Source organism: Filicampus tigris, chromosome 13 (genome assembly GCF_054856515.1).
Source record: "Filicampus tigris isolate MCC_2025a chromosome 13, RoL_Ftig_1.0, whole genome shotgun sequence".
NCBI classification, from domain to species: Eukaryota; Metazoa; Chordata; class Actinopteri; order Syngnathiformes; family Syngnathidae; genus Filicampus; species Filicampus tigris.
This window is the reverse complement of record NC_141229.1, coordinates 8,503,238-8,521,957: the sequence shown is the minus strand read 5'-3', so window position 1 is coordinate 8,521,957 and position 18,720 is coordinate 8,503,238. Positions and strand designations below refer to the sequence as shown.

The 18,720-nt window shown below is 40.5% G+C and overlaps 2 protein-coding genes across 2 annotated transcripts in view; one reads left to right on the top strand and one right to left on the bottom strand.

The window, feature by feature from the left end:
- Window positions 1–18,720, top strand: part of begain (brain-enriched guanylate kinase-associated) — a 133,800-nt gene that overhangs the window by 60,530 nt on the left and 54,550 nt on the right. The gene's annotated exons all lie outside the window — the stretch shown is intronic.
- wdr25 (WD repeat domain 25) overlaps window positions 5,641–18,720 on the bottom strand; it is a 100,122-nt gene continuing 87,042 nt past the window's right edge. Inside the window, exon 9 of the mRNA XM_086048908.1 lies at window positions 5,641–5,784. The gene's annotated coding sequence lies outside the window, so the exon portion shown is untranslated. The remainder of the gene's footprint in view (window positions 5,785–18,720) is intronic.

Sequence of the window (18,720 nt, the reverse complement as noted above, 5' to 3'; positions counted from 1 at the left end):
GGAACAGGAAGTTAGTAGGAACTGGAACTCGGACATTCTATGGCTACTACTTCATAAACAATAGTGGAAAAGAGAGTCAGCAGTAACAGGAACTCAGACACTTTCAGGTGATTACAGTACTTCAAAAACAGCATAAAGTTGACACTATAAGGATATCAACACCAATAACCACACAGGAACAGGAACTCAGACAGTCCAGGTATATTAATTACCAAGCTATCTTGGCACACTACCTGAAGAACTAGAGTGGAACAGCCTGCTATCTGTGGATTGCTATGAAGGTACACAGTCACGGCTAAAAGAATACATTTGTAAATACGTTTTTTTTTAAAAATGATTAACATACTTTACAAAACTTGCAAATTAATTTTGTTACCCAAATCACCAAAAAAAGAGACAGGCGATGCTCTTTCGTTATTTGTATAGTGAAATGAAATAGCTTGCAAACACAGCGCCCATCTGCCATACATAATAATGTCCGTCTCTATTTTTAGTCCACTTATTGCTGTCCACAGTCTTCCCCTTACGACTGCCAAGGACAGCGGTATTTTCCTCCGAGAATGTTATGTTAATTATGATGACGGATATCATTCAATCATGGGGGATAAATCATCATCAGCACAAGCATCAATAGACCAGATTTTGAGATGCCCCCCCCCCCTTTTTGTTTACATAGGGAGAGGGATTGTTTTATAAATGAATCATCCAGCATTGAGCTTCCTCCATTTGTGCGGGTCTCGCCGTCTAGACGGAGACAGTGCAAGCAGGGACTCTCATATGAATGCAAATAGCAGCAAATCAATATTTTTTTTTATCCCAATCGAATTACTTGTGAAGGGAAAAAGAGAAAATCCCTAGGATCAAGCTACTTTTGCCTTTCTAGAGCCCCAAAAAGCTACCATACAAGAATGTAGCAGAAAGGGATAACCTGGGATTTGATGCATTCCCTCACTTCAATTTGTTTTGTGCGTTTATTGTCCATCCTCCTGGGAAAGCGGGCACGAGAGTTACATTACAATCGTTGCCTCCAGGAGGTGCCTGGTACATTACAGGCTCCCTTTTCTCAGTCATGCGTGCTTTATTAGCGTGAAGGAGTCGTCCATCGATTTTTTTTTTTTCTTTTCACCAGCCTGGCTCTAATCTGGCGTTTATCTCCTTTTATCGGTCCTTCTATCTGCTCCATGCTGTGGCGATTCTGATATTATGGATGCGTATCACATTCTCATGTAAGACAGGATGGGCAGACGGTCCGGATGGAAGTTCAAGACAAAATCATTCAGTGTATGCCGAGCAGTCAGACTTAAATTAATAGGACTGTTGCAATGACATAATTTATGAACATTTTTGTACATTTTGTTTTTTTGAGGACCTTTGGCTTCAGCTAGTCGATATTATATACTGCATTCAAAATCAACAGGGTTTTCTTTTCGTAAATAACCCTTGAAAGAAGGGCAATTGCAAGAACGCTCTTATTTAAATACAGAGGTCAAATATTGTGGTGAATCTTGAATGAAAGAGGGCCCCTAGGACACTACCCAGAGGGACACCGCACATATTGTTCTTATGTTAAATCTTGCTTTCATTGAGCTCTCAAGAAGTCAGACAGGGAACTAAGACAGAACCTCTGCTATCTAGGCTCCCGTGTGTTGACTATTTAAAATCAAAATGGCACGCGCTTGGCTAGAGGACAATCATTTCTGAAAGTCATAGGAAGCACAAATTGAAATTAAAAAAAATGGTGCCAAGTTAAATAAATGTGTCGATCTTGTTTCAATCATAAACTAATTAAAAAGAAAGAACCAAAGAAAGAAAAGGGGGCCTAGGAGACATCTCAAATAATTGCCTTTTTTTTCCTCGACTATTAAATCGTACTCTCGTGGAGACTGAGAACTAAGACAGGCAAAGGTCTCTGCTATGATTTATTTGCTTTTACTCAAGAAGTGCGGCGCTAAGGATGGCCTCTGCCATTTAACCTTTTTTCTTGTGTCAGATATTCAAAATCTATCAGGTTCATGGCAAGCTCCGATCGAAGCAGGCTGATACATATTATTGGTAAACGTCATTTGTCTTTGGACTCGGTGAAGCAGCACACGATTCATTGCCTGGTTGTTCTTGTACACTCGGTAAACAATTGTAATTTTATAACCGGCATCCTGTTTTGTGTGACAGCAGCTGCCACGTGAGTCAGACCTTGTCTAATGCTTTCCGTGCTGTGCCTGCGCTGTACAACTCTTTCTTGCCAGGAAAAAATAACAAAGACAACTTTGAATGATTTCTAGCAACGTAGTAATGTAGAAACAATTTCCACAACACTATCTATATCTGTTAAATCTCCCCGTAGTTGGAAAGCGCATGAGCTGGCGAGTGGATATTTCTACTTCGGCAGGATGAAACAATTCTCACTACTAATCTTCATAAAGATAAGCTGTGCACTGAGAAGATATCAAATAAAACAAATTACATGCAGAGTCAGACTCAGAAGTGATTACCAGCGTAGATGAGTTATTTAAAGCACAGTAAAAACTGGGAGCGAGTCGCAAATGTCATTGAAATTCTCAGCACGTGGACGGGAAAGGGGAGAAGCTCTTTCAGCATGCTGAGATATGATTAAACAAATCTCTGCCTGTCAACAAATACAGCCAGGGCAGCCACACTGAACATCATTTCATTCCAACGTGGGCAGTCCGCTGTGTTTGTAAAATAAACACGAGACAGCAGGGAGTTTGTGCCCGGAAATATCGATTGAAATTACTACTATTTATATATTATTACTAGTAGTAATAATAAAATGTAGAGTGTCCTCATAAACACTACTGTATAAACGTAGTGCTCATAATCAAATGATCTAGACACCCGTGTTTATATATGTATATATATATATAGATTAGATTGGTGTTGGTGTACCCATTGAAGTTGCTTGTGAGTCTAAGTACTGTACATAAATTTAGTGGCCACCTGCCTCTGGTGGGATTAGGTGGCTGATTTAATTGCCAGGCGGGTGAAAAGGTGAGGGATAAAAGTGCGCCGTCACTTGCTAATTTCCGCAGTGTGAGTCCCATTAGGACACCAGAGCGGCGGAAAACGACGCCCAATACGGTCGGTCAGCGCGTCCTGGCAAACTGCTACATCATTCATGAGCGTGCAGGACAGTGTCACTTTTGTTATTCGCAGTATGCTGACCATAGGGGGAAAAAAAACACAGTTCGCTGGCCGAGACTAACCATTCAAATCTACAACACAGCATATTTTCATACCCCCCACCCCTCACCCCGCATACCGTGGTTCACCTAGCATGGCCTTGTTGAATGCAGATGTATTTGTGGCATGTATTTATTTTAACAGACTGTTTCATGGTTTTTCCCCATTCAAAACAGTTCCCCATTGTCTTAATAACATGTCTGTTATGTGCTGCCCTTTCTTTGCACATGTGCCAATGCCCACCTCATCCCTCTTCTACAACTTTCATTATCATATGACTAGGGGTGGAGCTAAGGGTTGAATGATGAGACGAGCGGCTCCTAGTAGCGGAAGCTAGAGCCAACACAGTGAAGAAAAAAAATTAAATTAAATTAGCACTTAAAGCGGAAGTCAACGCAAACATATTTTTTTCAAGAATATGTTCTATGCAAGCCCTCTTGCTGAAACAAGGCATTCTGATGAATATTGCCTTTGTGGAATTAGTGTTAATCCACTCGTTTTTAGGCATCTGTGGGGGCGGCCATTTTGTCTTCTGTCGACTGAAAATGACATCACAACTGCTCACAGCGACCAATCACGGCTCAGATTCAGAAAACAGGTTAGTTGTGATTGGTCGTTGTGAGCAGTTGTGATGTCATTGTCAGTCGACAGAAGACAAAATGGCAGCCCCCACAGATGGCTAAAACCCAGTGCATTTTGCTGCTTAATTTATATTCCACAAACGCAAAATTAATCAGAATGCCGTGTTTCAACTAGTGGGCCTGCTGGGAACATATTCTTGAAAAAAATATGTTTGGGTTGACTTCCGCTTTAAAGAAAGCATCAATTGTATTTTCACTCGTGGAGTCAGCACTTCTTCTTCAAGCTGCCAAATTACACTTGTCAGTTTATGTGCAAATGACAGTGGACAGCCCACCCCCCTCCAATAAATAAAAAATTGAATAATAAAATTAAAAATCTGTCAGTTCGCAAATGCCAAACCGTGAATATGTATGGGCTTCACTCTCCGGCACATGATAAAATGTGATCAGGATAGTCTCTTATTTTTTTTGTATAAAAGCAAGACCCCTATTTATTGTTATCTGAACATAGAGTCACGCTGCTGTTACTACCAGTCCTCCACTTCACTGCAATTTTCAATCCCTTTTCCTCACGGTCATTCATTAGTAACTTTGCAGGGACAACACCATGTCTTCTGTGAAAGATCCACATTGCTGTGTTGTTGCTTTCGATGCGAATGTCCTTCGCTGAAAGTTTGCACCATCAAAAACCTTGTGTAAATTATTACACTAGACAAGAAAAGGCGAATGAGAAAAAAAGAAAGACTTTGTTTCCAGGCCTGCAGCACGTTGTGAGCGTGTCTTGCACTGCTCTTACATCAACGCTGTGCAAAGCAGAGAAATCTTGCGATTCATAAAAAAAAAAGCAGCTTTTCTATCGTCCCTTTTAATGACACCATGACTGCGGATAGTATGACTGGTATGACTTCCCAGCCATGTTGTTTGCTTGCGAAAGTAATTTTGTTAATGTCGTCTGTAAGAATCGGACATTGTTCACCAAAGACAGTTTCTTTTAGAATTTGCATTCAGATCAATTGATATGTATTCTTTAAATGTGCAATTAATATGAATAACTTATGGCAGAGTATCAAGGGGTCTAAGGATACAGCATCCGTGTGAAAATGCTGGAAAAATCTGAGGTATCAAAATTTCCCCCAAGTGCCAGTCTGGCCAAAGAATGACAAGGTATGGCCATGGTAAGCATATAACTAAAAACTCAATTAGCAACATTGCATGCATAAAAAACATTTTTTCAACAATTTTTCTCTAATTAAAATACATTGCAGTGCTTCTCAATTATTTTTTGCTACACACACACCCCCAGAAAGAAGAAAATATTTCACGCCACCCTTACTCTCCGCCGCGACTATAAATAGTATCATTTGTCTGTAAAATTGTTATAAATACACCTCTGCAGAGGAGCTAATACTCCTTGCACACTGTGACAATGAGAGCGGCACTGCCACCTACTGTAGTGGCTGTGCAATTACACTTTATTCTAGTACAGCCCAAAAAAAAAAACATGTTCCCTGTGGTCAAATGCACCCCCCCTCGCAACTGATATTACTGCTGGCACCTGACTCTTGACCAATCCGAGGTGTACTCAAAAGCAGCTTGGACAGGCTCCAACTCACCCACTCCCCTAATGAGGACAAGCGCTATAGAAAATGGATGGATGAATGTTGAGTGAAAATGAGTGAAGTGTGAGTGTTTTGAGGTTTTTTTTGCAAATAACAGCCAAAAATCATCAGCCCACATCATAACATTGATGGCCCCATTAAATCCACAGGGCCAGATGTTAAAAGGCCCAAACTACCCAACTGGCTTCACGTGGAGGAACCTGAATAACTCCATGCGCCATTTACCATCTGCCTTTATGTGATCCGCTGTGTTGTGAAATGTTACCTAAATTTAATTAGCCGAGGTCGCGAGGCCGTCCTCTCCATGGCAACGGCGGTCTTGCGCTCGTCGGGATGGAGATGCTGGAAGCAGATGGACGAGACCGATGGGCGCTCGGGGAACACTGCTGCAGAAAAAAGGGCCGCAATTACAGGAGAATAGTCAAAGTAGAAAAATTATTCCAGTCCATGGCAGCTTCACTTTCGCGTTCCCGAGGGAATGCAGAGAAGATACAATATAGTCAGTTTAGGCAGTACAAACTGTCACTTCCACATTATCCAGCAGTGTCACACTTTATCATAAAAGTAGAAATTCACCACATGACTGTTGGTCATGACACAAACTGATGACATATCCATCTATCTAACCATCTATCTATCCATCTATCCATCCATCCATCCACCCATCCACCCATCCATCCATCCATCTCTATGTGTTTGTCAGTCTGTCTATCTACCTATCTAGCGATATATCTTGCTAGCAACTGTATCTATGCATCTAGCAATCCATCCTGTTCACCTCTCCTTCTGTCTGTTTGTCTGTCCGTGCATCCATCCATCCATCCATCTAATTACAAATAGATAGATAAAGCCTATATGTTTGGCAAATGCACGGTCAGAGACTGTTGTGTTCCAAGCAGAACAGTTGGTTCTTAAGTAAACATAATCAAATCCGTTGACTAATGACTAATCGGGGGTCCATTACATGCATTAGAAACATTTTTCATGTTCATTCCATTTTGAGTTGCATGGTTGTATTAGCGAATCATTTCTGTAATTTCCACTAGAACAGTTTTTTGGGATGACAGACGGTGAGGGAATAAAGCCAGTGCACTACTATGTATCTGAAGTCTTTTAGCATTCACATTCGTTCTTACACTCGGTTGTATGTGCATTTGGTTGGCATGGCAATGTCGCCCTAAAGAAAGAGACTCGGCTAAAGCTTTGTGCAGACCCATCGAAGAACCCAAAACAGATTGCTGGCGAGGGGGGTTATGTGGTTGCCGCACAGGAGGGGGGGGCTTGTGTGGTTTGTGATTGCCAAAGCAGTGGTGTAAACAATCACCACAACTGTCATGACAGAATGTGGATATACATTGTGCGTGCGGGTGGATTCCTTCCATGCCACCGAAACACCAGATTTTTAAGTACTGTTAAGACTGCAAGATATAGTTTACAATTTTTCAATATTTTCCCCATATGTTCCCAGTCGAAAATGCTGCATTGTTTACCGCGGATTTACTTGTGTGCCTTTTTTGCTTTCAAGATGCAATGACACCTCGGAATTGAATTCCATTTTATCTCTACAAAGCATCACCTCTCCATTCAGTGCAACGCAGACAAGCCTACAGGGACAACAGGGGAGGAGGAAAACAGATATACAGTATATTGGCAATACATATATATATATATATATATATATATATATATATATATATATATATATATATATATATATATATATATATATATATATATATATATATATGTATATAATATATATATATATACTGTATATATATATATATACTGTATATATATATATTATATACATATATACATATATATATGTATATATATATATATATGTATATATATATATATATATATATATATATATATATATATATTTATATATATATATATATACATACACAGATATATATATATATATATATATATACATATATATATATATATGTATGTACTGTATATATAAAATTGAAATAACATCTGCCATCCACCGCACTTGTCCGTGGGGCTCAGAATCAGTCTGCCTGTGCCCCTATCAAATATACCAACTTTCTGATACCAAATTGTCACTCAATTGCCGGGCGCATCTTCAAGGCCACCCCTTCACTGCACTTGATGCAGACCATTATGAGAAATTTGCAATCAACACGCAAATCAAGATTCACCTGCATTTCCACATGCATAAAATGGCACCCTATAGCTCCACAATTGAATATGTTTATATTTTCAAACATATTTCTGAATTCTCTTTACAGGTTTAAGTAAATGGCTTTCAAATTATTCTGCTTAAAAAAAAAAAAAGCACACCAAGTGTACACGTGGTGAAAAGACTTTAGTAACTTCCTCCACGTCTTAAGCTAAATATAGCTCCTTTCCAACACAAAGCTTGTCTCTTAGTCGAGATGTCACTTCAACAGAGTTGAGCGACACCCTACACGCAGATCACGCGCTGTTCATAAGGCGTCATCGTCCGTGGGGGTCTCAATCTGCGCGAGGGGACGCATTGTGACATGGAGTGAGCTTCGCATGTCATTCGCAAACGCTCTGACAGTCACTTGACGTGTTGTCCAAAATTCCGTCCGCGTTACCGAGGCGATTAACAGGAGCGTGCCGTTATCCGTAGTAGCTTTACCAACACCGCTCAGGTTTTCTGCGAGGCGGGTCAATAAGAGCTTTAAGTCTCAGCACGTCCATGTTTTTTTCAGAATACTTAGTTCTGACTTGAAACAAATCAATAAATAAAGGGAGGGAGGGAGGACAATGTGTGCAATGTTGGCCACAAGTGTGCGTGAAAAAGCCTGATGCGTGCAATCAGTTTTGTGCTGCCTCTTCACACAAATTGGCCATAATTTATCAACTCAAGTGTTGCTCATCAATGCTGCTCTACCCTTTTACTGCCGAAACGTGACGGGCTTCAACAATGCTGAGCATTAATAAGACATTCTCATACGTTTGTTTTGCTTTCATGTCCCCAATTGACTGCACAAACTTCAATTAAAGCTGCAAAAGCAGCGAGGAACAGGATCTCAGAATTTCTTCAGGGTGGGATAATCAACACGCACAAGACGTTTGGTCAAGCACTGACCTTGGGGATCTGATTTATTGGAGTTTCATGTTTTATGATGAGTCATCAAATTTCGCTGCCATGCTCAGCCCACAAGCAATAACTCAAACTCAAATGTTTTGCAATTTAGTGTCAGCCATCTGTCTGGAGTCTAGTCTTGCCATGGTTCAAATTTGGTAGCGGTGTGCAAAAATCTGTAGGACAACTTTGGCTATGAAAGACCCCTGGAAAGTGCCAAAATGGCTGCTTCAACCCAAAATGGCAAACTTCCTGTTGCTTTTCAGGTAGAGGTGCTTCAGACTTTTAGGTGGGTCTACTCATGATAGACATGTTGTTTACCAAATTTCAAGTTGGCTTCAGGGGCTGAATTCTGTCTGACCTTGTGGAGCTGAGTTATTAGAGTTTCATATTTTATGGCAAGTCATCAAACTTTGATTTCATGCCACGCCAATGCAATAGCAAAAACTCGAATGTTTTGCACCTTATTAACATCATCCGTTGGTGTACCGTATGTGATCCAACGTTAACTCATTCAGTACCAGACGTTTTCAGAGCCTCTTTTACCCTAACGTTTGAAAAATTTTGAAAGAAATATAAATAAGTTCCTGGAATTGAATGACTGTGAAAAGACATATAAATATGTCTCTTATAGCAATTGGCCAAAATCTCTCGGAAGGCAACTGGAGGCCCGCGGTCCACATCTGGCCCACACTTGGAATGGCCCTCAATTCATTTTTGTAAATAAACATGTTTACTATAGTTAACTTAAACCGCAAAACTGTAGTTGTGCATCAGAGAAGGAGAGTGTGTCTTGATTTCTTGTCAGGACCGGCATTAGGGCAAGAAAATTGTGTCTTTTAGGTAAATTAGAAAGCAGATTATGCTCGCCAAATTCAAACACAAACCTATCTGCCTTATTTGCTTAGAAAGCCACGAAAGAGAATCACCAATATCAAAAGTACACAAACAACAGCAGAACCGATGACAGTTCATTGGAAGTGCGGTTTAACAACAACAAAACAAACAACGCATATGCAAAAAGTTTATGCATATGTATTACAGTATATGTTTGGAAATGTGTAGTCCTATGTCCCATAGGCTAGTTTGCAGATTGACTGACTCTACTGTCAGGTAAAAGAAGGAGCAAAATGGTTCATGAATATGTCCAAGTATGGAGGGTTGTCTACGGCATCATTTTAAAAACAATCCTCAATTAGTTGTAAACCTAGTCGGTCCGCTCTCAAGCTTTGCAGAGCGTGATTCTGATGAAGTTCTCTTTGTTTGACCAAGCCTGAGTTAGCAAGGTCTTCCTTAACATCACCATGTTATCACCTTATAAACCGGGGAAATATAATGCTGATAAACCACACTGGCTTCAAGATTATGAGAATGGGAATTCGTCAAAATGTCTCACCTTAATGATGGTCTCTATTAAACCGGGAGTACTTTTAGTTTCAAATCAGCTTTTTAGTCGGTTACGTCGCAACGTCTACATTAATAGTTTACTTGAGTGAATTTGATTGTGATGCATTATTGACCGCGCCCTTAGTATTATTCATTATTGATTATCTGCTGCTGACATGATAGGCAATGGAGGAGTAAAGTCTTCCTCTGCACGTCTAATTGAATCGTACCTCTTCACGCAAACCCGTGCCAAAGTGACAGCATCCGTCTGTGAGCTGAAACGCGCCACAGTGGCTGACTATGAATTATTCACGTCACAGTCCCCACCCAAAAAAAAAAAAAAGAGCTGGAAAAGACTCAACCTCTCATGTCTGGCAGCTGTGGATAAAAGACTTCTTTGGAAAGATACTTATTTCGCCTGCAGTGGTTCTCTCTTTTCAGGGTCTCTCTCTTCACATGCTTTTTTTTTTTTCCTAACAAAATTCAAGTTAAAGAGGAAGTCAAGCCAAAAATGTTCTTTCCAATAATATGTTCTCAATATGGCTCGGCTTCAGAAAACAGGTGAGCCATGATTGGGCGTTACCTGAGCCCTGAGCAACTGTGATGTCATTTTCAGTCTACAGCGAGTGGCAAAATGGCCGCCCGTTGAGATGGACAAAAACGGGTGGATTTTGCTCCTTATCATTTGCCACTTGTCATTGTAATGAAAGGCGTGTGCATGTGATTCCACCACAATTATTACGTGAGGACACGTACAGTTTATCTCCAAGGCAAAAACATGTATCTTACCATGTGCCACCTGTATTTTTTAAGACCAACAACAGTTAACTTCTTGTTGTGCGATAAAAAAAAAATGTTGACTGTGTGTTATCGGGTAACCTATTTTGAAAATATAACTTTAATTTTTAAAATATTTTCTCTCTCTCTCTCTCTCTCTCTCTCTCTCTCTCTCTCTATATATATATATATATATATATATATATATATATATATATATATAATATATGATATTTTTATTATATAACATATATATAATATATATAATATTTTAAATATTTTAAAATGAATAAGTGCTCGGACACAAAAAACACTAAATGCGGTATGGATAATATGTGGTTTTTTTTAATCCTCCAATTACAACAGCAAATGTATCGAGCTAAAGGGGCAGCAGTCCAATATAAACGATTTAAACGACATTCGCCTGCATCAAGGTCACCACCGCGACCTCCGCAACAATTTCCATCCCTTCCTTTCCCGACACGCTGGCAGAAGATAATGAAAGTGTCAGTGCTCCTCCGACTGTAACCAACTTGATGAGCCCATTTTCCCGCCGTCGGATCCCATTTCCCATGATGCAACAGCGTGAACCGAGGACTCTCGTTTTTGCACAAATGGGGTGCGTAGCTCAAGAATGAAGATCTGGGTTTGATGTTGTTTAACCACTGTTGAGGAAATGTCAGTTTGGGGAACCAGGCACTAATATGAAATGTATAAAACAGAGATCGGAGCAATCAGATTCCGCTTTCTGCTTTGGGAGCAGATTTATTCCAGCTGTGATCAATGCGTAATTTGCAGAAGAGAGAGCAAAGTGAAAGAAACAGGCTCCATAATATAATATTCATGGTAGCAAAAGGTACAGTCCGACCTTGATGGTCTCTGTCTGCTTTTGTCAGTCGCCCTCTCCGTCGTTCCTCATTTAATTTGACTGAAAAATGTCTTTTAACCGCACAAAGGGCCGTCATGCGGCTGAAGAAAATTGACTTAATGAATTGGGAGAGGATGAAAATGGATGCAAAGAGGCAAAAAAAGGATGTAACCTCTTCCAGAGGAGAGTGAGTGAGCAACAGATGAGGAAGAGGACACAAAGTGCTTGTGATTAAAGGAAGACATTGAGCACATCTGCACAAGCTAATGAAAGCCAATGCAAGAGCTGTATCAAGAAATTTTACGGTCGTCAAAAGAAATTGAAAGAAATGATGTTAGATCAAAACAGTGGATCTGATCAGGCTTCTTCCATGTCTATGGTAGAGTCCAACGGTCATATTATTAGGCACAATCTAATTTAAAAATTGTAAAGTTACTTAGTTTTTGTCAGTCGCTTTGGTACATTTTTCAGATTAGAAAATACATTTGCAAAACAGTAAGTGCATTTTACAAAGATGTCCCAGTCCGTTTATCTCCTGCAGCCGCGTACCCTCCCGCCATCCGTCTATCGGCCATTTTGTCCGTCCGGAACAAATAGTAATCACCTATAGGCTGGCTCGCCTATCATTTTGAACGGGCTTCCGTTTGCATTTCCGTCTACAAACTTCGACCAACTTCCACTTGCTTACTATTTGGTCCGGCTTGACAAAAAGGAGGATAGACGGATGGCGCAAGGGTACCCAGGCTGCAGACGAAAAAGCGATGAACGGACCAAGACTTTTTTGGAAAATTCCCACCTCTGGTACTTACTCTTTTGCAAATTTCAATTCTGATCTGAGAAATGTGTCAAAGTGATGGAGAAAAAAACGGTCATAATTTGAATGCAGTATTTCTTTGTCAGTTTTTTTTTTTCTTAATCATTCAAATGCATTTGATTTGTAATGTGACTGACTGAAATGTTTATATGAAGTCCTATGAAATTCTTTACAGGTCTTGTCATTTTACACACCAGGTCTTCATAGTAGAAGTGCCCAGAAATGATGACTTTAAAGCACAAAATAAAATTCATACCTCTGCATTATCGCAATATATACATTCTTGTCACACCTCCCACCACACTCTATGTGAAAACCTGGTGAAATACAAGTGATGATGCCATGTCGCTTGTTTTTGACCTCCATGTCTTTCCATATAAGTGAACTCCTTTCAGATTCCCTCTCAATTGAGGCAGAATGTCAGTGCCGTGCTGGTTATTATAGATAGTTCACCTCTGCCGATAAAGGAACACATTCACACTCCCACATCACGTGTTGCTCTCAGCAAGTGGCGAGGGGCCGATATGCTCTAAATACATAATAAGACCGCACACGCAGAACGCACGTGGAGGCTTTTTGTAAATGAACAACACAGAGGTTAATGAAGACATCCATTCATTAAGGACTCACTTAACGTGAGCTGCAAACAATCACAGCATGGTAGCAGGAAGCGAGTGAGGATCCCCCCTGGCTTCTAATGAGCTCGTCCGTCTCATAATTCCACATGACAGAACTGTCAGACAGAGAGAGACGCCATAGAGTGAGATGCCAGTGTAAGATCAAGATTCTCCAGGCTCCATGCGGGAATAAATGCTGATTTCAAATGCCAATAAATACATGGTTATATAAACATAATAATATTCCCACTTTGGGGTCCACATCAATGATAAAATGTACTTTCAATCCACTTGGAAAAGTGTGCAGATTGTCATGTGCATGCCAAAGCAGCTGGTGCTGATATAAATCCCTAACCAGAAGGCCGTTTAGCCAATCCAAAGCAAGAAGATAGTTCGGTCTGGAAAAGGCGCAATAACAACAGCGGTGAATTTAGGACAAATGGAGAAGAAAATGTAGACTGGGCAAACTTGAAAGTCAAAGCAGATAAATATTTTGCTTTTTCATTACAAACCACAAAAGGTTAGACGCGCGGGCCGAAGCATAGCTAGCTAGCAAGCTAGCGAGCTAGCTAGCTAGCTGGATAGATGGATAGATGGATAGATAGATAGATAGATAGATAGATAGATAGATAGATAGATAGATAGATAGATAGATAGATAGATAGATAGATAGATAGATAGATAATAGGTAATTGGACACTCTAAATTGCCCCTAGGTGTGATTGTGAGTGTGAATGTTTGTTTGTCACTGTGTGCCCTGCAATTGGCTGGCAACCAATTCGGGGTGTCCCCCGCCTACTGCCCATTGACAGCTGGGATAGGCTCCAGCACTCCCGCGACCCTTGTGAGGAGAAGCAATATAGATAATGGATGGGCGGATGGATGTTTTATTTCACTACTTTGGCTTTTAAATGACAAATTAATTTGCCGTTAAATGTTGACTAGATTAAATAGTGAGTTGTCTATAAAATGTGCTCTGTAAATATTGCCGCTCTTCAGAAGCTACCACTGTTAGTAACTTATCTATGCAGCCAACAACAAAAGACAAGACCAATAAGGATCGTTACACATCGGGAAAATGTGTTTGAGGTTTGTACTTTTATTTATGGGGCAACGTCAATATACTGTAATTGCTCTGGCGAGATGACCTGTTTTCCTCTTGTGAGTGGCTTTTAGCTACAGTATATGTGAGCAAAACAACACTCCAACTCTCCTGCCATTTACACGCGATGAAAAAATAAAGTGCAGCATTCAGGCAGCCTCTCTTTAGTTTGTTTGTCCCCACCACCACCCCTTTCTAACCGAGCATCTCTTCATACCCACTTTCCCCAGAGTGACACCACAGTCGCCATTGCCTAAAAATTATAACAATTCATACCTCATGGAATTTCAGGACTGTTTCTCATTCAACTACAGCTGTATTGTTTTATCATTTAAAAAACTATTTGTATGGGTTAGGGTTTGCAGTTTATGATTTGGATGATTTTATTCTATTTCAAATGCCAGCCCTCAGCAGTCTTGCGCAGACACAGTGGCTGCTCTGGGCAGACAGAACCTTGGTGTCAACAGACAATTCTCAGGCTTTAGTCTCGCACGACTGACGCTTCCGGATGACCCCCTGAAGGATGACTGCGGGGGGGGATTTTGTGGCATATCAGTCCGGATCTTTGGAGCTGGAGTAAAATCCTTTTTTTTTTTCTTCTTTTTTTTTTTTTTTTAAATCATGAGTGTTTTTTTCTCCCCCTTTTTTTACTGTTTCAATGTAGTCAGTAGTTTATAAGATAAGATGCCAGCGGAGTGCGTGACATATATAAAAGCATTCATCATTTATGGTAGCACCTACAAGGAAAAGCTGAATTAGGCTCATGTTTCTTCCCCTTAGCTGTCAAAATGTGACATATTATTTTCATAAGAGGCCCGCTGCAAAAATTACACAAGCGTTTCATGCTCCATTTGCTCTGTAGCACTTTGCACTTGTTTAACAACAGCAGATTAGATTCACTTAATGGCAATGCTGTTTTGTTGTTGGTGAATACAATAATATGTGCAGCGTAAATCAAAATGACGTTCACTGAATCACTGAGATAATTCGATCTAATTACTGTGCACGCCGTACTCGCTTTCCGCGAGACAATTCTAACACAGGACAGCGTTTTGTTTTTTTTTCCTTCTTTGACCAGTGGCAATTGATTCCACCAATTATTCAAGGCTAATTGAAAATGTTCATAATTACACCACCGATGCTTTAATAATCTTTAATTGCGTTTTGCTGCAAGGTGAGGACAACCATTCAGAAACCAAGCATGCTTGACGTATTTGGATTTGGCGCTTTAAATTCGGCCAAGTAAATCACCTTATTGCAGCTAAATAAAAATGATTTTGATTATAAATTAATACATGGAGGCGGGGCCATGGGGGAGTAAACATCCATCAACAGAAACAATATTAGGTACACTGCGGCTTTTACGAGTCTGTTGTACTGGATGTCATTAGCAGAGCTGGGCATTTTCCTAAAAATTGAGCGTCCGTTAATCGTCATCTATTTGCAGCGTGGGTACCCTTCCGTCGCTTTTTTTTCCGGGGTAAAAATTGAGTAACCGCCTATAGGCCGGTCCGCCTCTAATTTTAGACGGGCATCTGTCAGCAAGTCCGACTAAACTTTCGCTAGCACCCCCCCCCCCCCCCCCCCAACAACAACTCACTATTTTCCTCCCTGCACTCGCCGCAGCCATCGAAGCCTCGCCGCGGAAAATTGACTAATGACGGACTGCAGACGAATAGCGGACTAAATAAAGGGTGTTCCATCTATGCTTAATCCGTCTATCGAAAATATTTCCCGTTGTTCGTTAGCCGTCAGCAAAATGGCCGTCCGTCAGATAGCCGGAACGCCCAGCTGTGGTCATTAGTTGAGTATTTACTTAAAACAGGCTTCCTAATTTAGTGCAGAATGCAAATACATATACAGTATATATACATATACTGTATATTGATATGTATCTATATCATTCTTTTGCTTAAGCGAGCTGGCAAAATGATTATCTTCCACATTTGACTATCCTCATTCCGGGGATGTTCTCATAATCGTCGCAATTACACGACGTGGACTTCTCTTCAAATAGACTTTCTATGTCTCTTTGTCCCGTGAATATAATTGGTCCCTCTGCGCTCACCCCTCGATATGCCATCGCCATGGCAACAGAGGCTCGAACCTCCAATTTTATTTGAGCAAACACGCATCAATTAAATGAGAGCCTACTGTCTGCCCTCTTCATCAAACCGGTGAGTCCAAAACAACAATCATTCTCTGCCCCGTTCTTTTGTCGTCTTACAAATACACGGGCGGAATTCAATAACAACAAAAAACACGGCGAAGATGTGTTACATGTGGACATCAATGCTTAGGCTGACTCTTTGAAAGACTGTGGAGCCAAACAGTACTGCTGGGATAAAGAAAAGAAATTGACTCTGTCTGTGGTTTCCATCGCAGTGAAAAGAGAACAGACTTGCTTTCAAAGCTCCCCAAACATCATTTGTCGGTATAACAAAGCAAAATACAAATGATGCCAGAATATCATGAGCAATTAAAGAGGATGATTATGTTTTATGCAGGGGTTTCAAACTCATTTTTGTTGTGGGCCACGTCGTAGTTCTGATTTCACTCGGAGGGCAGTTACGACTGTTAACCCATGTGAATGTATGACCCGTGTATAACCCGTGTATAAGGTCGCCTTATACACAACTAATTGATGGATCACTAGTTTTGAAATCAGAAGTCAGCAAATAGTTTGTTCAACTATTTTTCAACGTATTTTAAAGGAAGGATTGGTAACAAAAATATCGAATATGTTGTGTTAAAAGTGAAGACAATTTCAAATGGTAAATGGAAAATGGGCTGTCACTTATATAGCGCTTTTCTACCTTGGGTACTCAAAGCGCTTTACACTGTACCTCATCTACCTACACAAAAAACATGGCAAGTCAACACATGATTTGTCTTCGCCGGCCACATAAAATTATGTTGCAGTCCGGATGTAGCCCCCGGGCCTTGAGTTTGACACCTGTGGTTTTATGTATCACAGTTGATTTCACCTACGTACCATCCACCCATTCATTTAGGGCACTTAAAAAGTGGGAGCCATATAAATAAATTAAAGCTGAAAGTGTGCGGTTACTATATCAACGCAATCAGGCTTTTTTTCCTCCTCCACGCTGAAGTGAAATTATGTACAAAGTAAATTGAGAGAGAAGACTGAATAGGATAGGAGATTTAAACTGTTCCTTGCATTGATCGTGACGGGGAATGTGAGGTTACTTGCCAACATCTTAACTAATGGCTGTTATAAAACTGAAGTTGTTTGTTTAGATTCAACCATCAGCTGCAGCAAGCGCCCACGACGTCGCAATAAACTGTGAAATGAGAGAGAATGAAACCCTGGACCTCTTGCAGTCAATGTGAAGGGAGCGTACAGCTCTTTTTCGCAACCTCCTCTAGGAAATCCCAGCACAACTTGATACGCCTTGAAACCAAATTTGAGTTGAAATGAAAATATTGCGGTGGTGCATAACAACGTTGGGCCTGTGTGAAAGCGAATGGCGTAATAGCGGGACACCTGACACTCACTTGGCTTGACCTGTTGTGTTGAAAGCAACTGTTGCTGACCAACAAGTATTTATCAGACATAATCTTATTATCTGATTGTGAATGTGCGATTCTACACAATCCCAGCAGTTCCCCACCAATGCTAAATTCTGTGTAAAATGCACAGGTTGATAATTACCAGCGATTGTGTTATGACTCTGACACAGTCATTTTGCAAGATCTCCATCCGAAAGAGAGTAATGATGGCTTTAGGATCTTATTCTCTCAAGTGGTCAGAGTAGAGTAATTATCAAGAAGACCTGTGAAGGTTCCATTCGTCCATCTTCTATTGTGCTCATCCTCATTAGCATCGCACGTGAGCTGGAGCATATCTCAGCTGACTTGAAGTACACTTCAATGAAATGTCATGACATCGCTCAAAGTTCGTGAGCTTATATCGTGCAATACCCAACATTCCCCACTACTGTTAGTCTAGTTTTATTTTTATCCAATGCTGTTCCTTACATTTCACTACAGCACTGCAGCACTGTCACTTAAGAGTATTTTTCCTCTGTACTATGTACAGGCTAAAATGAGTGTTCCTCATACTTTTTATATAGATGTATGTTGGTGTGTATATACATGTGTATATCCACATAGTTACTGCGTATATATACATAGGTTCCTGAATGTTTGCCGTTAATGTTATACATTAATGGCTACATTGCTCAAAAAAACATACGTTTTGTTGCAGCCATAACATCAAAGTTCGGTTGTTTTTGCAAAAGAAGAATTTGGTATTACTGTCATTTGTCAATTGTCGGAACTTGGTCGTAAGCGATTTTATGAGGGCTGATCCTTTATTGTGCAAATGAAATTCTTCTGTTTTTGAAACTTGTCTCCTAAACGAGCGTCGGCGGATAGCGTTTGTGAGGACTCGGAAAACATCCTTAATCTCAGCACTCCCACGAGCATTCAGCCTGAACGCGGCGGTGCGGAAAGAAGCAATCTGTCTGCTTTTGATTCTCCTCGCAGCGTCATCTTCATTGCCATGGCTGACACTCCTCCTTCCCTCTTGTGTGATCTCCTAATTGATATTCATGAATCCTGCTCAAACTTATAAATCAAGCATCACCAGCAGCGCAAAACAAGGGCTAAGCACTGCCGACAGGACTTTTTTTTTTTTT